This window comes from Lissotriton helveticus, chromosome 12 (assembly GCF_964261635.1).
Source record: "Lissotriton helveticus chromosome 12, aLisHel1.1, whole genome shotgun sequence".
NCBI classification, from domain to species: Eukaryota; Metazoa; Chordata; class Amphibia; order Caudata; family Salamandridae; genus Lissotriton; species Lissotriton helveticus.
The window spans coordinates 446,809,964-446,834,963 of record NC_136073.1 but is presented as its reverse complement, the minus strand read 5'-3'; positions in this window follow the sequence as shown (position 1 = coordinate 446,834,963).

Here is a 25,000-nt window from a genome sequence, read left to right as displayed (position 1 = left end):
ACCGTCCCAGCAAGGCCTGTCTGGATTGCTAAGCTTGGGGATCTAGTCAGAGAGAAGATCGCGGACAATAAGGAATTTGGGCCTTCTTACAGTCAACCAGTACATGTCCTAGCAATCCACGGATCAAGAACAGTATTACTGCCGCCCCTTGCTGGTAAAAAGGAGAACAGGTTTGTGTCCATCGACCTGGACAAACCACATCATGTGGCAGATCATAAGCAGTAGGCCAAGTGGACTGCGTCGATGTAGCAAACGCCCTAATCTAGCTACTATCCAAGAGGTTCAAACTGAGAGACTCATCACCTTTGAAGAATCTGCAGTGCGAAAAGAAAGAATAAGCAACAAAGCTATGGAACTTATACCTCTTGAAACCCAAACAACAGTTTGTCAAGAAACACCTGTCTACAACGAAGTAGCATCTGTCTACACAAACGTAACAAGTGATCCTGTGGTTCCAGTGATTTCAACGAATCCTGATGCAATCCCTACAATTGACAGAACTGCCGCTGGCTATTTCATTAACTTTGATACGTTTTCTGAGGATCCCAGTGAACCTGAAACAACGCTAGTAAAAATAACTTTCAAAGAACAAGCAACAGACCTTTTTCAACTCCTGGAAAAGACTTCTCTGGTTTCCCCATGGATTGAACTTTGGATTGTGTTGGGTGTGCTTTATCTTCTACTTTGGTTGACTCTGGTAATAACTTTGGCAATGCTGATAAAAGGAAGATATGTACAACATTACACAGCAAGTAAGAACATCAACTTACTCAAGCCACACAAATCATCTCATTGTGAACAAAGAGACTTGTCATCAGTGAACCTCACAGCCCTATACCTATCACAGTTCCTATATCTGGTGGTATAGCTTGGGACAGAACTGACTATGACATTTTTGGCACTGCGGAGCTATTTAAGATTCTACACCAGTTCAAGATTTCCTTGAATGACTTTGTTTCATGTAGTACCTTTTCTGATGATTGTGACTTTGAGACTGTTAATAATATGATGACACACTTAGAAAAGTCTGCTGTTTTTACAAACCATGAATACTTAGAAGGTTCATCAGACTATGAACAAATGTATTGTTATATTAATTATGGTCATCACTTCTTGCACAAATCTGTAAATCCTAAAAATTTATTAATGTATAGCCAATGGTAACATTGTCCTACACCACCAAAGGGTAGCTCAAAAACCTTTGCAAGAAACTTTCCGTACTTTTCAGGGTTCAATGTATCCAATGCTGAATCATTTGATTTTAGAAATGTAAACAAAACAGGCATGAAAAGTATGTTCACAAATACCAAACAAATGTATTCTGCAGCCTTTTATGCTCAACTGTCTAAACTAGGTTTCGACTTTTGGAAAGACAACATTGACACAAAAGATGGGCAGGTACAGGGGATAGAAGCTATGTTTAGGGCTGGTCTCATCCCTGAGCAAATTATGTTTTTGAATGACACTGTCCAACAGATGTCTTGTCTTGGGTTAGCCAAGATAAAAGACCTGAACAATCCGTCTATACATACACCTACACCTACTAGTGATAATACTTCAGAGGGGGAGGTAGACGTACATACTATTATTTTGCATCACAACAGAACAGATCCAGATTGGAAAAAATGGTTAATCTGGCCCACAGACACAAACAACTGTCAAGATAGATTCCTAAATAAAACACAGGACAGACCCAAGATATGTTCAAAGACGGCATCCAGGAATAGTAACAACATACAATGTAGGGAAACTCTGCCTTGATTGGCTACAAAGATCTACACTAAAGGATGTAAAGCAACACTTATCTTTATTTAAAGATGGCGCTGATCTTAGAGAATTCTTGCTAGGACCAAGAACACTGCATCATTAATGCTTTATATATGCCGGTATCTATGTTGCTTATAATGAAGCATGAAAGATTACGCAAGCAGAGACTGCAGAAAGAATACGAGAAATTGATTGCATTAATTTAGAGAAAACTCTCTCTGTAGTTCACAATGGGTTAACGACTCTGTCGTCCAGGATATGTTCTTTGGACAGCATAGTATCCTCTGCCATAGACATTAGGGAACAGGACCTGGTCATGTTGCAACATGGTCAGTCGCAATTAGGTTCTATCATGCTATTAGGCTGGACGTTACAAACCCTACGTTCAGGCTATGTGCCTTGGCGTTTAAACAATTCTACGTCACTGTTTTCAGAATTCAATCTCACTGATTAACAGATCGAATTGGCACAAAGGGGAGCAGACTATACGGTGCTGAGCATTGAAAAACTGGAAAGATTGCCATTTACAGTCGCTGAAAAGCTATCCACTGAATGGATTATACATGGAACAATCATTCTGCCTGTTACAATTTTCCATTTTTAGGGTTGCCTAAAACATATACCAGCAGGCACTTATGAAAGGTTGAGTAAAGAATACATCAAGACATCCTGGGAATTACCGTACACACACAGTGGAGAAGTGTGGCTCAATGGTTAGAGCTGGCAGACCTTGATGCAGAGGTCTGGCCAGGGACCAGGGTTCGATTCCCGCCTCGGTGGGTCTCCGGCTCATTATTTCCCCATACTGGATATTCTCGCCTCAGTTCCTGTTCTGATAATGGGTCCCACGCTGCAACTCTGGGCAATAGCTTGCTTAGTCTCCACAACGGCCCCAAAAGCGCTGGGATGCCTGGCTGCACCTGGGGGGTGCCCAGGAGCGGACATTTCCCAGGAAAGCCAAAAAGGGTTACTAAGCGGTATACGGACCGCGCCGGGACACCTCCGGTGGCGGTAGCTGTGCGCTTTACAAATTCCGACATTTACATTTACAGATGTTGGAGTGGGGGAAGAGAAGTGTTTCTTAGTGGTAAAAATTGTGAAAAGGCACTAAGCGTTTCTCTCTTTTGTCAGGGTATTAACTTACAAGGGGCCTGCAATGGTTCCTCTACCAACTTATCCTGCCACCTGCAAGGTTCACCAGCTGCGGTGATTAATCCAATTTTTGGACAACTTTCCAATGGAAGTTACCTCATGTTGAACTATCACAGCTGCTGTGGCATGTTGCCAGGTTTACCCTATCTAGTAACTGTGTCAGCCAGGTTTACTTGCTGTTTGCAAGTATTGTTTCCAAAGACCAAGTCAGACAGGGAGTCGCCGGTAAAGCCTTCACTGAACATCTCTTCTATACGAATTGATACTTTAAGCAGAATTAAAGCCATTCTTTTGCAAAAAACTGTGCCACTGACCTCGGCCAAAGAGACCTATGATCTGCAAGTCGCAAGGACTTCTACCGAGATACATGCCCTATAAAATACAAACTGCCCTGTACATTTCTCAGAAACGTTAAATCGTATCTTAAAAATGTCTGATACGAGCGGTATTGTACATGTATTTAAGACCATATTTTCTGAACTGTTAGCACCTTTTGAAGCAGTTCTAGGAATATTTCCAAACTTTGTGCACTCAGTTTGGGACTCGCTGCAGGGATACTATTTTTACTCCTACTGCTGCGATATGGCAAGACAATTCACCAGCAGCACCCAGTTCTCCATGGAAACAACTCTACTGGCAATGAAGTGTCGTGAGCGAATCGTCCAAATTTTGGGACTACCTCGTCTTAGAGAATTGAAGACCAAATGGTTTCTATCATTCAGACAAATTTGGCAAGATTGCATCTTACCTGTTCTACGCTGCCTGCTATGCGGAGAAGAATGCGTGTTAGACTTATGTCTCACACTCCCATCAGTCATGCCAACGGATGTTGATACTTTGCTTGAACTAGGAACGGCCCATGCACTGTGTTGTTCCCAGCGACTACCAATTCTGATTACGTCATTCATGGAGATCTCACAGACGCAAAATGCTGATGATGAGTTACGAGAGGAAACAGGCACACAGGTATCATCCACTACGAACATTGCTAATGCGACCAATGCTGACGGCGATGCTTCACATGTATGTGCGGTTAATCTTCTAAACAAGGCAATCCAACTTTCACCTACAATGGTAGACAACTTTTTTACAGACTTAGAAGATTTAATGTTTTTTCCAAACAATAACACAGATTTTTAATATTTTATTTTTATTTTATTTTTGGAGATTTATAGAGCGCATGGCTGCCCGAGTGTTCTGAGAGACTTTGATACGACCTTCATTTTTCAAAACAGAGTTCTAACTTTGGAACTCTTTTTCCTATGATTAATTTTTTTTCTCCAAATTTATATATTTTTTTACCCTTTTTGGCACAAAGTAATCTGCTTAAAGTAGAACTATTCATAGCGAACAAGAATTCTTTGAAAACTTCCAGAGACAATATTTGACCTTGTCCACATACACAAATAGTTTTATGTAATCTGACATGAAATGGTTTCGGCCCTTTTTAATTCTGTATTAATGAGCCATTTCATAAATGTATTTTCATGATTCATTCAGACAGCATTTACAAATGTCAACTTTATGCTTAGAATTACACATTGCTTTGAATGCGTGCAGCACCAATGCGCTTTTGTGTACAACTAGTATCCTTGCATTTTATGGGGCAGATTTATGATAACTGGCGCATCTTGCGCCGCTGCTCCGCCGCCCATGGTGCGCCGCATTTAAAATGCGGCGCACCATGGGGCAAATACGGCACAGATGCGTGACGCATCTGTGCCGTAAAGGTGGCGCATTGCTGGAGTTGCGTCGCAAGCGCGACGCAGCTTCAGCAAGGCTCGGGGGTGCCCCATCTTTACAATGCTGCGTCATGGCCTACGCCTGCTTCAAGCAGGCGCAGGGTTTTGACGCAGCATTGGCCTGAAAGTGACTGAGTGAAATCTTATAGATTTCACTCAGCCACTTTTGCAAGGCGCACCTGGACCGGAACGCCCACCCTGCGCCGGAACGCCCACAAGTGGCGCAGGGCTTTGCAACGTGACGCATCTGCCTAGATGCGTCACGTTGTAAATGGGTCGTAGGGATGCGCCACGTTTACGCCGCAGTTGCGTGACGCAAACGTGGCGCATTCCCAACATAAATCTGCCCCTATGTGTTTTGGGTGGGTTTTAACACATCATGTTTAGATATGCTTAACGTCTTTAGAACTTAGTAATGTCATACAGAAGGAAGTGGAGTTGGTGTTGTATGGTGTTTTAGATTCCGAATGAATTTTGCTGATTCATGCCCTTACATAGGTACAATCAACATTGCCCTTATAAAGGCATATAAATCAAGCCCTTTTTTAGGCTTAGCCCATGCTACCCAAATACAGGCATGGCTACTTCTATCCGTTCATCAACGTCACAATGTTTTCTTGGAAAACCAGACTCTTAAGCAGAAGGGACTTCCATTAGCCTGGAAATTGATTTATCCAAGAAACTCATTACTGTGCATGAACAACTATTCCTTAGGGGTTCATCCATTGTGTTCATATGCCCAACTTTACGTCAAAGCTGGCATTCCTAAACACCTTCACAGTATAAATATACCTTCACTTGCTATAGCAAAGTATGGTGGTTCGGTGCAGTTCGAGGACCTACTTGCCCGACGCAGCTCGCTACAGCAAGTGCTAAAGGAAGCTGACTCTCCAGCTGACGCACTGACAAGAAGCTGTCCTCCCCTGCCGAGAATCCAGCTCCAGTGTTTCTGACTCCCCTTGCCGGGTGTTGGGAAATTAAGTCCCGAGACAGAGATACCAGACCTCCTTCTTTCTATGGTATGGAGCTGATTAGAACCTAGAGAAACCTTTGGCATTTCTTGGCAAGAACTAAAACTTATGCTAAACAATACTTACTTCTTCCCTCGTACTAGACCTAGGTTAGGTACATTGGGGTAGGCGTATTTTAGAAGCACCAGTTGATTATTTTAGCCTATGTTATTTATGTATGTATTTTTATATGGCTTAGAAATTATACAATGCTATTACAGTATTATTTTATAATACTATTCTCGCTGTACGCATTATACTTTGCATTCTGTCTAACGATTGTAGCAGTTCACCTCCCTTGCAGAAGAAAGAAGACTGTTCAATAAACCGTTTATTGAAGACGTCTCTCTCACTATTTTTGTAGAAATGAAGCATCCACGATTGACTGAGTAAAATAGTTATGTATTGTTTCTACGACTCTGAAGATATTTTCCAGACCTAGGGAAACAAAGTTATCATGTTTATGCGGTTGCCAGAAACTAATACCTTCTTGTGTATTCAAGAAAGTTTTTAGTGACCTCAGAGCTAGCTGGCACTCACAATTAAGTTTAGTATATTCGATAGAGACCTATTCACCTATGTCCTACGTCATATCTATAGGATATCTTATTCCAATGCACAGAGCCTATTGGGAATGTAGGAACTACACTACAATTGGAGTCCCTGGCTTGAGACCTACGCCACTGTTGGGGTCCCGGGATCATCGACTGCACCATTTACTGGCTCCCTCGGTTCGAGCCTATCAAGGCTCACCTGATGTTTCCACGGGAACGAGATGCAAGAAATTGAAGAACAGGTTCCCCTGTCCCCTTACCACTAAAGATGCTCAACGTTGTCGAAGCAAGACCAGTGTACAGGGGGAAGTGGGGAAACAGGGTAAGAGAACTGAATAGGATCCCTCTGGGTGACCAGTGCAGCAAGGAGTCGTCAGTGTAGTTATAGAGAGTCCCTGTAATAGAAAGCAACAACTCGGCTCTGCAATGAAAGTAGTGTATTATACTGTTTTATGTCAGCGAGGTAAGTACTATATTCACTACCTGATCACTCCCGTTTTCCACTATAATCCGAAAAGCAATCCCTCAGTAGCCAGACTAGCTCTATAGACAAAAGAAGAAATACATTGATAAAGATAAGCTGGGATATACTTTCCCCTGTTCACTTATGAATGTTGGACAACTTCCTTACCCATTATGTAGAAAAGGGAAGAAATATAGCCCAAAAATGTACTATCTATACATACACCCAATAGCCAGAACGATATATTTATTTATCCAACTGTGCGTTTAAACAAAACAAAAATGAAAAACATGTTCAGGCTAATATGTGGCTTCCTTAATATTCAAGAAAATAACCACAGACTGCTATTTCCAAACGCAGTCTTCTCAATGAGGAAAAATGAATAAAGATGTCATTATGAATAGCCAAAAGGGAACATATGTCAGATAAGTAGTTTATTTTTTTAATGCAAACATCAAAAAGAAGCACAAGCGCATTACCACACTGGTAGAGCCTTGTGAAACTTTCACTCTGTCTATTTTTCTTTGTCTTTTGTAGCACAGGACAAGCAGAATCAAAGCAATGCCAGAGCGAGAGGCAACCACCAGCTACCTCCTGGGCAATGCTTTCCTCGACTCCAAGTAGACTCCAGAGGAACCTCAGGATGCCAAAGCCAACGCCCGTCATGATGCGCAACCTCAGTATGCCGCGGGAAACAAGAAGCGATGAGTAAATGAATCGGACAGGAAAGGAGACGCTCGCAGACTAAAATGCAAAGTGCCCCTTCGTTCTTCACTGGCTATTTTATTTCTGCGTTGCTCATCCCCGCTGCAGCTTGCTGCCAGCATGGAACAAACCCGACAGTGCCTGATTCTCTTACCTAGTCCTTTTCTCTATTCCTCAGCCAGTTTTTCTCCCTGTTTTGATGTTGTACTACACTTGCATTACTGTTTTTACTCTACAAAACCAAAGGGTATGATGGACAGAGTGTTGAACATTGCAAGCACTCACCACCAGTCAACTGATCTGGGTTTAATCCATCATCATTCTTTGGCTCGCTCCGCCACCCCAGTTCAGACATGGCCATATGCAAATCAGTCTGACCCTGTCCCTCCTGGGAACAGTCCAGCCCGAACTGCCAAGCCTTGTCCTGGACCGGAAACAAGCATCCTGGGACCGATTTCTGGCTAATCAGTTGTCATCAGCCAGGCTAAGTTGAATCCAGTGGCAAATTGAGCAAGGTACCCACGTCTGGGCATACCCTGCCAACGTGGGGCGAACAAAGCAAAACCAAAGGGTTTTGTTTTGCTTCCACTCCACCCCATTTTCTGTTTGCCACCACTCTCTCCTCTCACCTGAAGGAAAATCGACGTAGGACGTGCAACATGTTGAGGCACAGACAGAAAAGAAGGACTCTGTACTCACTAACAAGTCTGGAACTCTCCAGCCTCTAAGAAGTGGCCATCTTGTAATGTACTGGGCCAATTCCCACTCTACATTTATGGACTCTGCTCACCCTAATAAGGCAGTCTTTTCACTGCCACTCATGATCCCGCTTTATTAGAGTAGTTTCAGTGTTTGAATTACATCTTTCTCTCCTCCACCATTCCTCTTCGGACAGCACTCTCTCATATGTTACAACTCCCTGTGCATAAGACACTTGTATGTAGCTTGGTTTGTTTAACAGTAGGTTCATTTAGAATCTTAAACTGATATACCAATCAACACTATGGAACTACACAACTTAAGTTCTAGCAATAGCTTGCTGGCTCAGGTGTACCACAATGCGTTCAGGATAAAATACCCTCCTAACCTATCTAAAGATTTAACCAAGAACTTCACACTCTAACTACTCAAACAGAACTCTGAACCACTCATATCTGATGCCTAATTTTGTGCTAAAAAAGGAGTTGTGGTTAATGATGTAGGGTCTGATTTAGATCTTGGTGGAACTAACGTTGTCATTCTGTGGTGGAGTTTCCACGTACCCCATCAAGCTGACAGAATCCCACCTGCCCTATCTAGATGTTTGCAGGCTGAATCTCCTTCTGTGTCAACAGAGTGTTTACCGCTACCAACGCAGCATACACCTTTGCTGGCGAATAGTACTCCATTGCTGTCAGCAGTAGCGCCAAGATTATTTTGATTTCACAGTTGTGCTGGCGGTGTCCTAGTAGCGGTTTCCCAATGGAGGGATCCCGTCATGGGACGTGGTCAGCTATGTACCATTTCCGTGGCTATTCGATGGAAGCTAGCACCACAATTCTGATGTGTTTTTGGCTAATTGTTAACACCTGTATACCACACTATAAAACATACTCAATTTAACACCATGATCATTTGCCATCCCATTGCAGCACAACATTTAGAAGCTGAACTTTTGTCTGTTAAATTAGGGGTCTTGTTTTGTTTTCTCTGTTTCTTCTCCCTTTTTTCTTCTTTCATTTATTTTCTTGTGGGTTATATAATTTATTTCAAATCTGTTAATTTAGTTAATGGCAGGGAAGAAAAGTCCCTGTTTTACAGAGGGAGAATTGTGAGACATGGTGGATAACATTTTTAGAGTAGAGCCATAATTGTTTGGAGCACAAGTACAAAATACAACCATATCTCAGAACAGGCAAATGTGGGCCAGAATAGATGACAGAGTGAATGCTGCAGCTAACAACCAGCGCACACAGGAGGAGAGTGCGCTCCCTGGGCCAAGCTTCACCTGGAAGCCCAGAGGACTGGTGGTGGTTCTTCCAGGCCTCCATTACAACTTTTTCCCTAGGAGGTGAAGGTCTTGCAGATCCTACATCTTGAAGGCTTGACAGGAATCCCTGGTGGAGTGGAGACTGGTAAGTTATACTGTTGAATGTGTCCCTAAACCTAAATGTTCTTATAACTTTTCATTTAGCTGTTGCTAATATGTTTTGCACATTTTGAAAACACTGAACCCTATATATATTCGTATCTATCTATTTTTTGTCTTGTTTGTGTGTTCCAATGTACAATCTATTATTTAAGACTAGCAGCCCGTCCGACGTTGTCCGGGTATGACATGGAATGTGTGTAATGTGTGTATTTGGCAAGGGCAATTTTTTTAAAAATCTCGCGTTAGACAAATTTTTTGTTTCATTAGAATAGGGACGAAGAAGGGCCAGCTGCAGCCTTGGTTGATGTTAGCAGGCGTCTGTAATTGGTGTAGTGATCCGCCGCCTGAGCCTGGCTACAGCCTGGCTACAGCCCTGGTTGATGGTAGCAGGCGCGTGTAATGTCGTTGAATGAGAGAGTTATCAGCCGGGGGTAAATCCGTTTAAGGAGAGAGTTCAGGGACAGCGAGTAGGAGAGGCTGCAGTAATTGTCCCCGCAGACACGCTCATTTGTGTGTTCCCCCGCTTGAGGCCCAGATGCAGGTCTGTTTGATGTTAGCAGGCGCGTGTTCCCCCATTCGAGGCCCAGCTGCAGCCCTGGTTGATGTTATCAGGCGCGTGTAATTAGTGTACTGATCCGCCGCCTGAGCCCGGCAAGAGCCCTGGTTGATGGTAGCAGGCGCGTCTAATTTCGTTCAATGAGAGAGTTCAGCAACCGCGCACAGGAGAGGCTGCAGTAATGTTACTTACCAGGCCTCCAGCTGAATGCGTTTGTCATGCCCCCAGCACACTGCCACAGCAGACGATCTTCTGATTAATGTACGACCCACATGGCATGAAGGGAGGAACGTGATGCAGCGCAATTGCGTTCACATGGCATTAAGGACGGACACACCCCCCCAGCGTTTCTCACGCCCCCAGCGTGCCCCTTGATGGTGCGCAGCAACGTAATTGGAGCTTGTATGTACGACTCACATGGCATGAAGGGCGGACACACGCCCGAGCGTTTGTCACGCCCCAAGCACACTCCCACAGCCCACGATGTGATGGCCGTACCACACACCCCCAGCGTTAGTCACGCCCCCAGCCCACGCCCACAGCACAACGCAGCCACGCCCACAAGGGACTACTTTGCTGGCACGGTTCTTTTACCTTTTAAATGTTTATGGTGTCCTACGGTACAATTGTATGTCTTGCACTGTATGATTGTGATGAACACCACTGTTTCTTGAAAAGTTATTAAAACCAATAAAAAAAATTTATATGGTGGCCGTCTGCATAGCCTATGTCCTTCTGCTGCGCTGCAACTGCCCTTTCCAACGGTGTATTGGGTGTTGTGATTGGTGCTGTGGTTACTGAGATTACCGCCTCAAAGGTTTGGGCTCTCTCTTTATAATATTAGTATGGATTACAGTTTAAGATTAAAGTTTCAATTTAATTTCCCATGATGTAATGGTCCATTTAAGTATGTTGACACCATATAACATATTTCATATATTTGTATTATATAGTAAATGTCTGTTATTTTGTATTGCCTATTTTCAATAGGTATGTTTAATTTTTAATGTTGCAAGTGCTGTAAATATATCTATTGAAATGACTACAACTACCATGATGCTTTGTTTTGATTTTGTGAAAATGAGATTGGTATATCATCTTACTCATTCTCTCTTTTCTACAAGATTTTCACATATGTTAAAATGTAATATATTTCAATCAATAGTCCATGCTAAATTTTGAAATGTTGTAAGGTTTAACTGTCTATGTTGTCCCTTCCTTGCTACACTATAGAAGGCAAACAGCCAAAACCACGCAATCAAAACAAAGCGGGGCTTAAAAACGCATGCGGAACCACATGCGTCTAAACCAAGAGTATGCCTTTACCACACATATACATGGTTTAGACATACGTGGTAGTTAGCGCTCTCGACTTGGTCGGAGGCAACTTCTGGAGGAGGAATGGATGGACGGAGTGGCATGGTGAGTACGATTTATTTTTAAATTATGAAATGTAAATGGTGAGGAGGCCAGATTTAGGGTTTGGGGGGAGCAGGGTTGAGTTCTGGGGTGAAGGTTTGACAGTTCAGGGCAGGGGGGGTTTGATTCAGAGTTCTGGTTCTGGGTGAAGGATTTCGGGCTTAGGTCATGGGGCAGTTCTAGGTCTGAGATGGAGTTGGGTCGAGTTCTGTGGTGGAGTTAGGGCAGGGGGTCTGACCAAGTACTGGGGTGAAGGATGTAGGTCATAGGGTGGGGGGCAGGGTCGATTTAAAGTCTGGAGCGTGGGTTTTAGAGCTCATGGTGCGGGGGGACTGGGGTGTTTTAATGTCAGGGGTTAGCTTATATTTAGGCTGGGGTCCGCTTGTAGGATTTAGGGCAAGGTGGCTGGGGGCTAGGGCAGAATCCTAACCAGGTATATGCCTTTAACAAATATGCGTTTACAACTAAATTCATTGTAAAGGCATGAGTGGTTGAGACGCGGTCGTTGTTTAGACCACGTTTTCAGCCATGTGTGGTTGGGGACTACGTGGCTGCAACATACAACCCTATATAATTGATATTATGTTTTTCGCAAAGCAACGTTTGTTTACTTCAAAATTGTAAGGTATGTAAATTTGTATGCTGAATATTAATATTTTTTTATTTACTCTGTAATATATATATGATGACATGCTATATATCATTCTAGGTTGTGCAATAGTCATAGTGTTAGCATGTTAGGCTTTGGAATGCTTTACCTCACATTTCTCCTCTCTGCTGTGTTGTTTTGATTGTTCTGTATATTTCATATATACACTTTCTATCTAATTATAGTTTTTTCATTTCAATACATCTTTTTACATGCTTTTCTGATTAACTTTTGTGTGGTATTGGGTGCGTGTCTTCACTGAGCAGCGAGATGACCGCACGATAGAGCGGCTCCGCCGGAAGAGCCTTATTAACCTGTCAAAATCCGCTCATGCTGCATGGAACTGTGGACCACTCCAAGAGGAAATTACCCTGAGACCAAGCCGGCAGTGCAACATTAAAACTATCTGCCGAGACGGAGCTGCTGGATGGCGGAGGACTCGCAACGAGGAGGGGCCTACACACGAGGCAGCCACACAAAGCCGGGACCTTGAGTGAACTCCACCCCGGAGAGTGGAACGTGGAAGCCGGGTGTGTGGAGACGGCAAGAGTCGCATCAGCAAGGAGGGCTAGCAGTGGGCTGGAGTGCCACTCCTGAGCACAAAACCGTGAGTCTGCCGGTGGGCTAAGCGTGCTCTGAGCTCATACGGCATGGACTGTTATGTAAGGGGCTGGTAGTGACTGAGAGCAGGTGGATTGAAAGGGCACCATTGGACATCGGGGCACTGGCTGGTGCTCTGATCAGTGACCCGGGCACCGCTTAAAACATCGTAGGCGATGTATGGGAGAGTGTGTGCGCCAAGCTACAGTCGTGTGCGGCAAAAAGTACTTAATAACCCCTATCCGCCAGGGGCGCGAAGAGGCGTCCCGAGACGGAGCCGCCATCTTGTTGGATGCCACTGGAGACTGTGAGAGAGGATACCGCTGAGCCCGAATCCACCACAACTCCTACAGGGGGGGGCAAAAGTGATCAGCGGACCCTTGTGGCCAGTAATAAAGGCAGGGTGTAAGAATAGCCTGATGTACATCAGGCAGCTACAGGGACAGAGAAGTGCCATGGGCGAACAACAGGACACCGAATTGCGGCAGTCCACGCAGAATTAGTGCACGTCAGAGATTGCTGTTCTGGGGAGCGGTTGGGCTTGATCCGGGTCTTTTGCAGTTACGGGCGACCTGGCAGGCCCCTGACTTTGGCGCTGCGCTTCGGTGCATGGATTAGTTGCTGCAGAAAGAAGCTGTTGAGATAGGCCAGGGGGCTGCGGCCTGGTAAACAGTTTAGGCGCAGACACACGGGCTTGAAATTAACACACTGTCTTGGTTACTGGCAAACTGATAAGGGACTGCCGGAGGTGCCGGGCAAGCATTAAGGGCAGTAGATGGCGGTTAGCCCTGCACAATCGTAAATACAACCAAAGATGGATCCATCATTCTGGACAAGGAAAGCTGGAGTTCGTTGGCACTGTGGGAGTGCTTCCCGGGTTCACTGGTGATATCTAAGCAGATACTTCAAGCCACATTATTTGTGGCCAGGGCGTAGGGCCCGGCAATTCGTGCAGGGACAAGGCTGGGCTGCAGGCGATCGAGGAAAAGAATGGACAGGATAACACAGCGAGTGGAAAAACAGGAGGGCCTTATGAGTGTTCTGGAAATGAGAGTGACAGAGACAGAAGAAGAACAGACAGATATGACAAGAAAATGAAAGAGATGGACGGTGTGCAGTCTGTAATAAAACAGAAGAACGAGGATTTGGAAGCTAGGTCGAGGAGAAATAACATACGAATAACAGGAATTGCTGAAACAACGGACATTCAAAACATGGAGAAATATGTTGAGACCATGATGAAAATCTTCCAACAGCTTGATACCAAATACGCTTTGATATACCCTGCTAAATTACGGATTCAAGGTCATGGCAAGCCCACCTTCTTCATTGACGCAACAGCTACTTCGGCGTATGCGAAACAAATGGCAAAGGAGCAAAAACAATGTACAACAACTAGTGACTCACAGGCCAAAAACAATCTGAGTGATAACGACTGATGTGCTAGGACATGACCGCTGGATGCACAAATAAGTGATATATTCGGAACATTGTAGCACTGTGAATGGTTGGACTATTGTCGGACTTTGATAAATTGGTCCAGGGAGGGAGATCATGCTGTTCAGATGTTTGATGAATATGTTATCCTGCACAACAGTTGTAGATGTATAGTACTGAGGGATACCATAGCTCGGGGTAGCAAGTTGTGTGCTCGGCCACCCTGCCATAAGTGCAGGGGAGTTTTGCCGGCCGGCCCATGTGCCCCCATGGGATGATTCCCTTATGTTCACTACTGTTGACTGTTTGTTTGCATTTAACAGGAGAGGGGGATATTTCACGACCTAATTGGGGGATTGGTGTAGGGGGGATTGAGAGAGGGACAAGTTCTGTCTACTTGACACGCCATGGCACACAGACGCACGTGGCGAAAAGGATCTACGAGCACCAGTTTATTCACACCATCACTCTAGAGGACCGAAGTTGACCTTGTACACCCTGCCATTCCTTCACAGACCTTCGGCTATTGATCAACTGTCTGTGGTAGACCAGCTGACCGCGCATATATAGATCTCACAATGCTACCGTGACACCACTCACATGTCTCTCATGGAATGTTAGATGCCTAAATGATCATAGGAAGACCAGATTGATCCACTCTTTTCTCACGAGACATGGGGTGGACATCTGTTTACTACAAGAAACACGTTTGACGAATGCAGCTACGGGTATGCTCAGAAATAACAGATGGGGGGAGGTGGTGGAAGCAGGCTACTCCAATTACTCCAGCGGTGTTGCAATTCTCATATGCAAAGGGCTCCAATGGAGAACACATCATACGATAACTGACAGGGAAGGAAGATATATTATGCTATAGAGCACACTATTTAACACCCCTACGGTGATAGTCAATACATACGGTCCAAACACAGACAGCCCAGATTTCTTTCAACACATTTGGCAGACAATTCAGGCACTTGGTAACATGGCAGTACAAGGGGGGGGGGGCAATTTCAATGTTGTTCTCTCGGCAGACAGACAGGGAGCGTCTTGTGAACATCACCCAAAAGCGGCGGAGATGCTGACTGGCATTATAGCGGACCTTCAATTAGTGGACTCCTGGGCCCAGCATTACACCCAACAGTTAGGGAGGGCACTTGTGTAGCACTTCATCGTAACGCATGGTCCAGATTGGCTTACTGGTTGGTCTCTATGGACCTACACACCTGGGTTAAAGGAGCCACGCTTCACCCACGCACATTTTCTGATCATGCGCCCACTCAGATACAACTAACAATACCCGCACCATATATAAAACCATTTACCTGGAGGTTTCCTTCAAGTGCACCACTAGACCAGGTTTTCCGTGAGGAGCTCCGTGATAAAATTGTTGAATACTTCACATTAAACAAAGGAACAGTGGATTCACCGGGAACACTTTGGGAAGCATTCAAAGTGCTTACGAGGGGTAACTGCATACCACTTAAAATGGGAATTCTCAAGGATATACGCAATACACTATGTAGGCTGGAGCGCGAAATTAGAGGACTGGAACGATTGTTCCTACTATGCCCATCCCCTGCAAACACAGCACAAATCGGGACTAAATTGACGGATTTCCAGAAGGAAGCAGAGAGGGAATCAACATATCTGCATAAATACACACAAGCTAGGCGTTATGGGGAGGGTGACAGGTCGGGAAAATGCTGGCGGTCTACTCAGATCACCAAGGGGATCTGACTACATAATCAAACTACAAGTAGACGGAGGAGAAGTGGCCAGAACACTACCGGACATTTTACGTACCATGTCCCAATTCTATCAACAGTTATACACATCCCAAACTAATCTGTCCCAGACAGACCTAATAGAATACCTAGACACTGTGGCGTTGGCATGGTTCAACAGAGGCACCCGAGAATATATGGAATTGCCCATCACAGTGAACGATATTAGGCAAGTCATCAATAGCATGCTGGCTGACAAGGCCCCGGGAGCGGACGGCTTAACTGCCGCTTTCTTCAAGGAATATGTAGATATCCTTGCCCCCCGTTTACTGCAGGTATACCTGGCAGCTATGGACACAGGTGCCTTCCCCCCCACCTTACGCGAGGCCACTATAATTACCCTAATGAAACCTGACAAAGACCCAACCAAACCAGAATCTTATCGTCCGCTGTCTTTAATTAACTCAGACGCCAAGATTTATGCCAAATTGAATGCTAACAGGTTGCAGCCGATGCTTCTGCCGATCTCACTGCCGAATCAATCTGGGTTCATTCCATGTCGCTCGACGGCCCATAATTTGAGAACGGTATTTGGACTCCTGCATTATCTGGCCCCCCCATGTACAGGCGGTGGTTGTGTTATTAGACACCACAAAAACATTTGATTCTCTAGAATGGAAGTTTCTTTTCATCCTGCTGACCCGAATGGGACTTAGCCCCATATTTATAAAGCAAGTGCAAATAATATACGCAAAGCCGATGGCGAGAGTCAGGGTAAACGGACAGGTATCGGAACCATTTACAATTACAAGAGGGACAAGACAGGGCTGTCCCCTGTCGCCTTTACTTTTTGCAATATCTACTGAACCACTGGCAGCCAGATTACGACAACACCACACGCACAAGAGTATAGGCTTTACATCCAGAGGCCTTCTTATATCAATGTACGCAGACAATATGACAATATACTTAGTGAACCCTAGAGATAACTTTGACGTAGTTATGAGGGAATTGATTCGGTACGGTGGGCTTACGGGAATACAGATCAATTGGGCGAAATCCATTATGTTACTGCTCACAGATAACACTACTGAGTTTGACACGGAATTTCCTATACAGTGAGCGAGGGTGAAACGTGTTATCTAGGTATTTTGGTCAGCAGGTCTATACAGGAAATTTGGTTAGCAAACTATGGGAGAGTAATTGACTGGCTAGAAAGCAAGTTACAAAGATGGAAACGGCTGCCGTTATCCTTAACGGGACGTATAGCAATTACAAAAATGGTGATACTACCCAAACTCCTTTTCCTGTTTGTGAACATCCCAATGCCACTGAACATCCAATTTTTCAAGAGACTTCGTTCTCTCATCCTTGAATTAGTCTGGGCAGGTAAACAACCTCAGGTTTCGTGGAATTTATTGACAATGCTGTTTGCCCAGGGAGGTTTGGGTGCTCCGTATTTCGAGCTCTCGCATACAGCGCACAGGCGCAATACCTGCACTTCTGGCAGCACCCAACTCCATTTCAGCCCCAGGTGGCAATAGACATGGATCGAGTTGCTCCTATCCCACTTATCGCGGTGGTATGTCAGCCCTATAAGCGACCCCACTCGGAAATTGACACTGTGGAAACAACACGTTGGGCATGGAATAGAATTGCAAAAAGAGCGGGTCTAAAGGAATTTATGCTCCATCTAGGCCAATAGGGGGTAATCCGCTTCTTGCGCTGCTACTGGACAAGGCTACCACAATGAGGGCGAAGACTCATGGCTTGGATAAGGGCAATGACCTATACCCAGATAACACTTTTATGACACTTCAGCAGATTTGCAAATCACGTACACCCACAGCATCAGACATGTTGTTGTTGTTTTATCAGATTAGGGCGGCATGCAGGGCTAGATAAGTAGACCTCCCCCGAGCGCCTCCCGCATTGCCAGCATTAGAAAATATACTGTCAAATCCATCTCCCCGCAAATTGATAGCGCGCATTTGTAGCATAACACAAGGCGACTCTACTTTTGTCTCCACCACATCTAAAGTGGACTGGGAGAGAGAATGTGACCTAACTATCACAGACAAACAGTGGCACTTCTGTTGTTCACAACTGGAACACCTTTCACCAAATTATAGATTGCGGCTTAGCCCACACACGTGATGCTGGAGATGTGGTGCTCAAGATGCCATATTTATGCACCTGGCATGGGATTGCAGGCCAGTAGCACAATACTGGACGGAGATATTCCGACATATGGGCCACATCACTAACACTCAATTACTGGTCACCCCTTTGGTAGCACTGCTAGGTTTTGTCTTAGATGTACCAAAGGGTTCCCGCAAACTCACGGCAATGTTGCTGCTGTTAGCAAAGCGTCAGGTGGCAATGCACTGGAGGAAACAACACCCTTTTACGATAGCCAAATGGTTACATGCTGCTACATATTGTAGGGATCAACTATCCGATTATTGGGAACTAATGCCTAGCAGATCCAGACCTAGAGATATCTGGGAACCCTTTGTGCACTGGCTGGAATTGGGTGGGCCCGACCTCCGGGGTGGTCATGCCACATGAAGCGACATGTATGACCACGGATTAGATGCCACTATCCTTACAATGGGTTATATGAATCATAAGTATTACTGAGGATGGCGGTCTGTTGAGTTTAGGGTGGTTGGGTTATTGTTGCTGGGTCCTACCACTAAAACAAGCTACTTGATGTAAGATGTGTAAGGCGTTAGTATGGCGGGAGGGGAGGGAAGGGGGGGTTTATTTGTTCTTATTGCGGGTGTGCAAGATCTAGTACATTAGTTCATAACTGGAGCTATACTCACACTACCACACTATGAGTACTATGTGTTACGGATCGCTGCTGTCCCTTTGGGATGTCGGCATAAAAGCTGTGTTATTTCCGCTAATGTGGTTATGATATGTGCCGCCAGCCCCAGGGTTGTAGGCAAATGGCTGTGTACATTGTATAATTTGCAATAAAATGTTTTTAAAAACTTGCGTGTTATTTAAACTGTTTCCGTTATTGATTATAATACCCCTGAAACGTACAATCATTATGTAAAATTTATTTTTCCTTTTAGATTGCTATTTTTTTATCTTGAAACACATTTGATGCGTAATCCAGACTTTTAAATAAAAAAAAATCCAGTCATAATAGATCCTTCACCGAAAGTATGTGGGCAAACAGCTGCCACTGAGGAGACCTCGATTCCACACCAGGAGCAAGTGTTCGGTGAGGAATCCACTCCTGCAACTCTGGATGATGAAGAGCCGGATGGCCCATCTGGTTTGCCTGGGCAGATGGCTCCAGTGAGTCTCACTCAGCCCACATCTATACCTCCCACCCCAGCTGTTACCACATCTCAAGCCACAAAAACCTCCACTTCCTGTGTCCAAAGCAACATCACCCCAATCTTGTTCCCCCAGTCCTGGCTGCTGGTCAGCTGACACCACCACTACCACACCAAGTTCAGCAAGGAACTAGTGGAATGGGGCACACTGAGTTAATATCACAGGAGAGTGTGGTTAGGGGTCATGTGAGGGAACCTGTGGGTCAGCAAAGTAAGGCCACCCAGGCCACCATCAATAATGTCTTGGGATCCCTCCGTCAGTACCAAGACACGATGGGCCAGGTCTTACAGAGCTCCAGGACTTGAAGCAGTTGCACAGGGAGCTCAATGTTCAGATGGAAAATCACAATTCCAATGTGGGCTACCTGACTGGGGTGCAGAATGACATCTAACATAATTGCACTGCATTGCCAGCACCAGCCTCCCCTTTGTGTGGACCAACAACATCTGGACTAACTATATCTGCCTCAGCCACAGAAAGGGAGGCCCTGCCACAAGAGGATATACCTGCAGCCACCTCACTAGCTGCAATTGTGGATCCACTAGCCCCCCACAGGAGTACATGTTCATCTGGGCCCCCAGGAGAGGATGGCATGAACACTACCACCAGCAACAGATGCCACAACTTATTCTTAGGTCGAGCCTAGTGGCAGTGTGCATGTGCTGCTCACTCTGCGAGGCATGCTGTAATAGAGTATGCAGTGGAAGCCCGCCCACTCTCTGCCCATAATTTTTATTGGCTTTTGTCATTGTCTTTCGTAAATGCTGGCTTCCGATTCATTATTAGGCTGGTTAGTCACTCCTGGGTAATTCCTTGACACCATTTGTTAACACCCATAAGGACTGGATCTTTTACTTGACTCATTTCACAGTATGCTAAATGTAGTGGGTGGGCACTTTTTTTCTTTATTGAACATAATGGGGACAATGGTGGCTGCTTTTGTTGTTTGTATTTGCATGCTGAGTGCGGCACCCGCTTTAGGGACACCACGCTCAGTTTAAATTTTATTTTTGAAAGTTTAATGTTGAGTGCAGCACCCGCTTCAGGGTCACTGCGCTCTGTTTATTTATTTTATTTTTTCACTTTAATACTGAGCGCGGTTCCCGCTTAGGGACACCGTGCTCCATTTTTTCTTTTTTCGTTTTTACTTTAATACTGAGCACAGCACCCATTACAGGCACACCGCGCTTTTTCTGTTTTTTAAACTTTTACAATGCCTATTGCATTGTAAATGCTTGTATCCCTTTCCATTCGGGTGGGCTGTAGTCATAGTCCACTCTCTATGTTTATGCTTCTGTACGCTGTTTTCTGGCATAACTGTTCCTTCAACAGAAGTTACGCTGTGTGATGGCCATCGCTTCTGACTTGGGCTCTGCTGCCGCTTCTAGACTTGCTGAGAGCAGGACCAGCTTTCAGAGAAGTCAGCTCATCCCCATGGTAACTGATTGGGATGCGAGAGCGATTGAGGAGTAGGTGCTGGAGGCACCGAAGGGCCTCCGTGCTTGAGGCACAGAGGGCCTAGGAGACAGATATAGGAAGATGATGGGTGCTGAAAGGGCAGGAATGGTTTAAAAAAGGATAAGGGATTGCTGTAGTGACACAGAAGGGTGTTTGTGGAGTTAATCGCAGGAAAGATGAAGGATGAAAAATGAAAGTATGAATGGGAGCAATTTGCCAAGAGAAAATCGTGGTGCCAGAGGAGAAAGAATGGGTGCAAACTGGAGTCGGTGGTACTTGATCCTTTAGCGAAGATCTGGGTGTTGTGATAGGGAAAAGCGGTGCTGAAGTTGTGTTGCAAGGGGCAGGGGATTTGATGCAAGAGAGAGGGTGAGTGGGCTGGAAATCGTTAAGGTAGGTAGAAAGGATGCACCGAGGGCAGAGGAGAGTGGTGGTCATAACGGGATAACTATTTGGATTGGGTGTTGGAGAGGAATGCAAGATTTATTTAGGCAAGGAGGGCCTGTTGAAACACCACCCAGGGCAATTGTCCTTGTGTTGCCCATTTTTGGAGTTTTAATGGCGTGCGATGAAGCCCTGGTAAGGTTAATGAAGGAGATCATATCGAAGAATTAAAAGAGTGGGGCAGGCCAAAGGAGGAAGATGCGAGGAGCTGTACTAACATTATGCTAGACCATAGCTTGGGTGTCGATTGAGGGGTGATCTAGGGCTAGGGGAGATAGTGGAGGAATTCAAGATGACTAGTGGTCTGACAGCTGAAAGCAATAATGATAGGCTGGAGAAAGGGTGTCTGATGGAGTAAGACCCTGTACTCTAGGCGAGTGGAGTTAGTGTGTCCTGAAAGAACAAAGTATTGAAGGAAGGTGGACTGTAGTCCGTCAGGCTAAGCTGATGAAGATATAGGAGTAGATGAGTATTTGGGGACTGTAAGTAAGCGGTGTGCTGTAAACAGGAAGTGTGTTTGTGTTGGTGGTACAGTCGGGGTAGAACGGTGCTGGATAGTGAGAAGAGATTTGGAAGGGTATGCTGAAGGTAATGGAATGGGGTTTAGAAGAGTGTCCTTGAAGAACAGGAGAAAGAGGAGGAGGGTGTGTTGGATGAAATATACAGGAGATTATGTGTCACAAGAAACAAGAGAATGGGTGATGGTGTTTGAGTGGCAGGGCGAGAAGAGAATGGGAGCTAGAGGACCAGGACGAGGTGGTGCTGAATGGAGGGGATGCACCGGAGGGATAAGAGGTAGGGTGGAAGAGGGACAGGGGAAGGATGTGTTAGCAAGGAAGTGAATTCTGTGCTGGAGTTGGAACCGAGCGTGGTAACTGTGGCTAGAGGGCAAAGCTACTAGTATAAGATGTGGGAAGGCTAGAGAGAGGATAAGGGAGGCTTGAAGCATTTGCAGTGTTATGGGAGGACTTCTTGGCAGAGGTCACCATGAGGGGGTGCCAGCTGCTTCACAGTGAAAACCAACCGATGAATAATGTGAAAGAAAGCCACAAAATTAAAGCGTTGCCAAACATATATAAAACAAATGATAAAACATTATGGGTCATGTTAACAGTGCGAGTTTGAAGAAGGGAAAGCATTGTGGAACTAAGGGCTGGGGAAAGGAGTAGTAGTGTAAATGGGATGGTTGGAAGGAATGTGGACACGTGAAGTGTATGATCTTTGTGCATGTTTTTGTGATAAGGCATACACCAACACATGAGGAGATCATTATGTTTTATGATAATTAGTTGATTGCATCAGGTTGCCAGATCATAAAGTGGTATTTTCCATGATGTTTACACTTTTTGAAGGTCAATAGCAGGGCTTTATTTTGGTGCACTGTTACTTCATGCAGTGTTGGGAGACCTAAAAAAGGGACGGGGGCTTTATGGGTTCTATGAGATACTAGAGTGAAGATATTGGAGGTAGAAGTCTCTAAAAAAGTGTTTTATAAGGACTCAAAATAATTATGTTTTGGCTGTATGGTGCAGTAGTCGAGAATGGGGGTTGCTGTTGGCAAATCAAAACTTGCTGCCAGGAGTGGTGCTTGAAGGTTTATGTTGTAGGCTTTCGGGTAGTGCTTTGAGGCCTAGCATAAGTAGCAACTGTACTGCAGGCTGACTGACTCTGGAAAGGTAATGTGAAGGGAATTGGAGAGTTATGTTGAGGGGAGATAAAAGTGTAACTTATTTACAGAGCTGGGCTATTTCCCAACTGTGTTTTTCAGGGGTTGGTGGGGCAAAGTAAATGTCATTATCTGCAATTGAGATGTTTTCTTAAAAAAGCGACATCTTTGGTTATGTCTGAAAATCGAGGTGAGGTGGAAATGTATATCTTCCTGTGTCTAGATGTGGATTCAGATCTTTGATACAGACCTATATCAAATACAGTTTTCCTAGAGGCACAGTGATGGGTACCTCGTGATGGTGTATTACATACCACTGAATGTTGATCATTTAGAGAAGGTAGAACACAATGTGGAACAGTATCTGCTTGGATAAGTCAATGAACTGGCATGTCACACAATATCACATGAAGGGAAAATCCGGAAACGCATGCCATAACGTTTTGAAGAAGGTGGTGTTGCTACTAAACTAAGCGTGCATCTTGAAGCTGACGGTACCTTTGAAGAATTGAGGTGTTTTGCTGGGCTTGGTGGTTGCTGGGGTCGAATGTTTCTGGAAGTATGAAATTAGGGAAGCGCTGCTGCTATGGAGGCTACCATCAGACACCTGATGCTTGTCGTGACATTCTTGCACTTCAACTAGTCTGTTGTTATGTTATGTTATGTTAAATTGGCTCTTCTATAGCGCACGGCTACTTGGAGGAGTGTCCCGGCGCTTTGGCGAAGAGTGAAACAAGGAGAGGTACAGCAAGACAGTGCTCCAGAAAAGACACAGTTTACAGAGTGAAAAAGCCTGCAGATTACAAAGTGAAAAGCCAAGTCTTTAGCTCCTTTCTAAAGGCTAACAGATTAGTCATCAGTCTTAAAGATCGAGGGAGATCGTTCCAGCACCGAGGCGCAAGGTACCAAAAGGAGCGACCTCCGATTCGAGAGCGCCTGATAGAAGGAACCACAGCTTTAGCCTCGAAGGCAGACCTGAGAGCTCTTCTGGGGACGTAAAAGGCTATCCGCTTACGGAGATAGTTAGGACCGATTCGGTGGAGCGCCTTAAAAGCCAGAGTCAGGGTCTTAAACGTGACTCTCTTGGCAATCGGAAGCCAATGGAGTTGCTCCAAAAGCTCCGAGGCCCGCGCCCTCCGGGGAAGTCCAAAGATGGCTCTGGCCGCCGAATTCTGCACAACCTGCAGTCGGGCCATCAGATATTTAGGAAGGCCCAAATAGAGAGAGTTCACGTAATCGAGGCGTGATCCTATCAGGGCCTGCACCGTAATTCTTTTGTGGTGAAAAGACAGCAAAGGGAGGAATTTCCGTAGCATCCTGAGGATGCCGAAACATTTCCCCGTCAGCCCGATGATCTGAGGTGTCAGGGAAAGGTCGACATCGCACAAGAAACCAAGATTCCTCGCCTTAACTGCAACTGTGCTAGGAGGAGACATATCACACGGCCACCATGACTTCCAGGCCGGGTCGGGAGAACAGCCGAAGAAGAGCAACTCAGACTTGTCTGAGTTGCACTTCAGACTGTGTCCCTGAAACCACTCAAAAACGGCTTCAAGGCATTCCCGAATCCGCCCGCCGTCGAAATCCTCCCCCTTGCCACACGAAAAAAGAAGCTGGGTATCATCCGCGTAGGAGATGATCTGGGCACCAAAAGACTCCGCCACCGCCGCAAGAGGGGCCATATAGATATTGAAAAGGGTGGGGCTCAGGATGGACCCCTGAGGAACCCCCACCTCGAGCGGCAGCATTTCGGCGGAGAACGGCGGTGCCCAGACCACTTGCCGGCGGTTGGTCAGAAATGACTTAAACCAATTCAACACCGTCCCACGAAAGCCTATCTCCCAGAGTCTTGAAAGGAGACCGGCGTGGGGCACGGTGTCAAAAGCCGCCGACAAGTCCAGCAAGACCAAGATGGCTTTTCCCCCTCCATCCAGTATCTCACGGATGGCATCAGTGATCTCGAGGAGAGCCGTCTCCGTGCTAAAATTAGCCCGGAAGCCCGACTGAGAGTCGTGCAGAATGTTATTACTCTCTATGAAGGTAGAGATAGAGAGATGCACGTGCTTCTCGATCACTTTAGCCAGCGAGGGGAGGAGGGAGATTGGTCTATAGTTCGCATGTGCGAGGGGGTCTAGAGATGGTTTTTTCAGCAGCGTGAGG